General features: G+C 39.5%; 1 non-coding gene across 1 annotated transcript; it reads left to right on the top strand.

Moving 5' to 3' along the window:
* The first annotated feature begins 3,424 nt into the window (after positions 1–3,424).
* Trnar-ucg lies at positions 3,425–3,497 on the top strand. Its single transcript has one exon. It is a non-coding gene; the product is annotated as a tRNA-Arg (tRNA).
* Positions 3,498–4,563: the final 1,066 nt, after the last annotated feature.

Below are 4,563 nucleotides of genomic sequence, written 5' to 3' on the forward strand. Positions count from 1 at the left end.
GACCAAACCGGCTGCAAATCTACTCAAGCCCCACACCCTGAGGACCTGCAGGGGGACTGGCTTGGCCTTTGGATTCGGGCCCTTTCCCTAAGGCCCAGGGGCCTAGGGCCAGCTGTTTTCCCCCGCCTGACCTCCGGGGGCCGAAGGCAAGGGGAAAAGGTAGCATTGAGGAAGGTGAGCCGAGCACTTTCCAAGGCTTGTGTTGGGGATGCGGTAAGAGACCTGGGCATGTGTTAACATGAAGGGACCTGGGCAAACATGACGCAGCTGGCTGTGAGCGGGGGAGCGGAGGAACAAGCCGAGAGACGGAGTTGGGTGCTGCTCCTGTGAAGACCTCGTGTGTGCCTTTGTGACCTGATAAACTTTGTGTTGCCCTGTTATAAGCTGTATTTTGCTTGTGTGACATGCTGGATTCCCCCCTGTATTGTGCCTATAGAAAAGTGTACGGTAAATAACTTGTGGAAATAAAGGAAAGACTGTCATTTTGTGTTTTTTTTTGTGCCCTGCCTCGCCACTTGGCGTTTCCCCTCGTGGTGTTCTGGGACACTGTGGTGCGCGGTGCCTCTTGGAGCTGTTCAGTGTTCACGACCCTGTGGATAGCACGCCGTCTGCCTAGCCTGCCTTGTGTTGGAGGAAGAGACGAGGCGGTCGGCCGTAACTTTATTATTACCATTATCATTATTATTACACTTCATTATCATAAAAATCTGAGATAGTTTACCAATAGCATTAACTGTATTTGTATGAGTATATGAGTCGTTATAACATATTTAGCAATTATAGGATATCAGTAAGAACTGTACTGTAATTGATTACAATAATCAAGTTTTATTTAAAATCCCTTATAATGCGTTTTCTGTAAAGTAGAACAGTTTGAAAGAAAACAAAATTTTTAAGGGTAAACTAAAGTAGAGAACACGAAAAAAATATCCCTTTAAATTTTCTCTCTTTAGTTCTCCCCCCTTTTTCATCCAACTTTATTTGTTTTCCACTCTATTCCCAAGCTCTTCATCCACCTTTCTCTTTTCCTCTTTGCTTTCTTCCCATTTTCCGTGCAGCAAAAGTTACGACTGATGAAGCAACTGACGAAAGTCAAATAAAAACAGATGGAACCTAAAAGGGAAAAATAAGTAACAAACAACATGCCATTATACTTTATTCAGCAAACGTTATGTCCTAAACAGAATTACTTAATTAGACGAGTAAACCCTGATGGACATTTTGTGATACATAGAGTGTTAGCGCTAATAAGAAATTTTGAGCATTCATTTCAACCTCGTTTAGTTTGCCCAGGAATCATACGTGTTTCCCTATATAATGATAATAAAAAACTTGGAAGCAAACTGTATAACGTACGATATGTTTTTTTTTTCTAGAAGTCTCCTGGCCAAGACCCAAAATTCAGGATTTTGGGGGGCCCGTTAGGGGAACCCATTCAGTCGATCCATGCTTGCGGCCCAGGACGTCGAAGTTACGAGAGTTTTACATACCTTGGTAGTGTTAGTCCATATCTCTGGGCTGTCAGACCAAGAAATCAATAAACGGATTGGTCTGGCAACAGGAGCCATTAACTCGATCAACAAGAGCATTTGGAGATGTCGGTACCTATGCAAAAGGACCAAGCTACGTGTCATCAAGGGCCCTTGATACTGCCAGTTTTGCTCTATGGAAGCGGAACCTGGACGCTATCCAGTGTTTTGGAGTCTTGTCTTGATGCCTTTGTAACAAGTCCCTTCGCCGGATCATGGGGTACAGTTGGCAGGACCACGTGTCCAACCGACGGTTACACCGTGAGACTGGCATGGGACCTGTTACTTGCATAATCCGGGATCGCCAACTCAGGCTATATGGGCACCTAGCTCGTTTCCCTGTGGATGACCCTGCCCATCAGGTTGTCTCTTTGGCTGGGTGGAGGAGGCCTGTGGGACGACCCAGGAGGTTATAGCTTGGGCAGCTCGACGAAACCTGTCGCGAGGAATTAGAGATGGGCCGAGGGCCTGCCTGGAAACTCGCCTCGATGCACCCTCGTGGGTGGAAGCGAAGGGTGGATGCGGCCATGCGCCCCTGTAGGCGTTAGCCCCTTGATGATGATGATGATGATTAGCCATAAATTACATATGGATGAGATAAGTTTCAAAGATCCTCAGAATTTTTTTTTTTATATATATATGTATATGTGTATATGTATATATATATATATAATATATATATATATATATATATATATATATATATATATATATATATATATGCACACACAACATTTATTCATATAATCGTTGTCATTTATTCTTCTTCGTGTGTCGACGACTACTATAATATATCAAACTCTTGTAAGCCCATCTTCCGGGATCCTACATTTTATATATATATTATATATATATATTATATATATATATATATATATATATATATATATGTGTGTGTGTGTGTGTTGTGTGTGTGTGTGTGTGTGTGTGTGTGTGGTGTGTGTGTGTGTGTGTGCGTGTGTGTGAATGTGTGTATACACACACACACACATATACACATACATACATATTTGGGACCCTCCAAAGACAAAACATGAACCGCAGAGTGAGTAGACAGCGAAGGCAGATCCCTATACACATAGATGGCCGAAAAGCAAAGGATACGTTCCTCATGGGATCTATAAATTACATTTTCATGACATCATAGGATCTGATTCTACAAATGACATAATCATGACTTCAGAATGCATTCCCTTTGCGGTGGAGTCATATTCTGTCATTGTTTATTATGGAATCTGACCACCAAAAGCGAGATTTCTGCTGACAGAACCCGTTAGGCAATTAGTCAAATACTTTTTTTTCCATTTCTTCATAAACACTGCTATAATAATAAGTTATATTGGTAATACTGTAATATCAATGGCATTGTTAATCAATATAGAATATGTATGCATATGTGTGTGTGTGTGTGTATTTACACACACACACACATCCATCTATCTGCACATACGTATGTATATATGTTCCAATATATACATATATATACTCGGTGGCCGAGTGGTTAGAGCATCGGACTCAAGACTGTCACGACGGCAATCTGAGTTCGAGGGTTCGAATCACCGGCCGGCGCGTTGTTCCCTTGGGCAAGGAACTTCACCTCGATTGCCTACCTAGCCACTGGGTGGCCAAGCCAGCCCAAGTCAGTGCTGGTCCCAAGCTCGGATAAATAGAGAAAATTATTACCTAAAAGGTAACACCGGCACTCTCCGTGGAAAGGAACTGGGGACCCTACCACGTACTCTAAGAGTACCACAACATGAAAAACTACAATTAAGTATCATGCTGTGACCACGGCGGCTCAAATATGAACCTACCATTAAAAAAAATATATATATATAGTAAAGTCTATTTTATAAATGCATTAAAAACACTATTGCATTTTGTACTTTATTCCTGACCGTGTGGCCTAATGGATAAGGCGTCGGACTTCGGATCCGAAGATTGCAGGTTCGAATCCTGTCACGGTCGTTTGCAATTATTTCTTAAAGTATCATTCACATTAATCTCTGTCGCGCCATTTTACTTCCCGTGGAGTCACCAATATTATAAAAAGACAGAAGTTTTCTTTTTCCCGAAATTAAGATACTTTATAAATTATTTGTTGAACTTCAAAAATTTGAGAAGACAGTAATTTTCTTTTTCCCGAAATTAAGGTCATTATGAGTCAGCGGCAACCACTACTATTTAGCCTATTGAACTAAAAAAAAATAAATTGATTTTTTCCACTTGAATAGTTTGACGGCTGTTTATAGTATGGGATACTTTGTTCTCATAAGTTTCTGGTAATTAGAACAATATCGAGTTAAATTTAAAATAAGTGATTATATGTATAGCTATATCTGATATCACACGTCATGAACTCCGCCCCTTTTTCGCCTCTGTCAATCTATGTAATGTTTAATGGCACGTGATTTTAAAGTATATTTTCTTTGAACTAGTTCAGTAATGACAAAGCAAAACAACAATAAAAAGAAATTTAATTACAACGAATAAAGTCAAAGAGGCGGGGCTTAACTCGACAGTTGCTAACTAGGGTTTTCATGAGACGGAAGGCCCAAAATAATATCCTAAAATGATAAATCTGCCGTCCTAGGTATTTTAGGGCACTGAATAAAATAATGCACACACACACATATGGTATATCGATTTACTGAAGACCATCGCTAAGACAGTCATTGTCAATATGTTGTATTGAAGATGCTTATCCATTGTTAAGTTTCCATATTCTGTTAGTGTGTGATGGACTAAGAAGTTGATTTGTTGTTTACTTGCTTATGTATATATATGTACACACACACAGATATAACTATATATATTATAATATATTATTATATATATATATAGTATAATATATATATTACCTTTTTACTAGAAATAAAAATCTCTCTGTCTCTCTCTCTCTCTTGCCCTCACTCTTTTTCGCTTGATCTGTATCTGTCTGTCTGTTAGTCTCTATTTCCCTCACCTCTTTCTCTCTTTATATACATACATACATATATATATATATATATATATATAATATATTATTATATTA

The sequence above is a fragment of the Penaeus monodon genome, chromosome 12 (genome assembly GCF_015228065.2).
Source record: "Penaeus monodon isolate SGIC_2016 chromosome 12, NSTDA_Pmon_1, whole genome shotgun sequence".
NCBI classification, from domain to species: Eukaryota; Metazoa; Arthropoda; class Malacostraca; order Decapoda; family Penaeidae; genus Penaeus; species Penaeus monodon.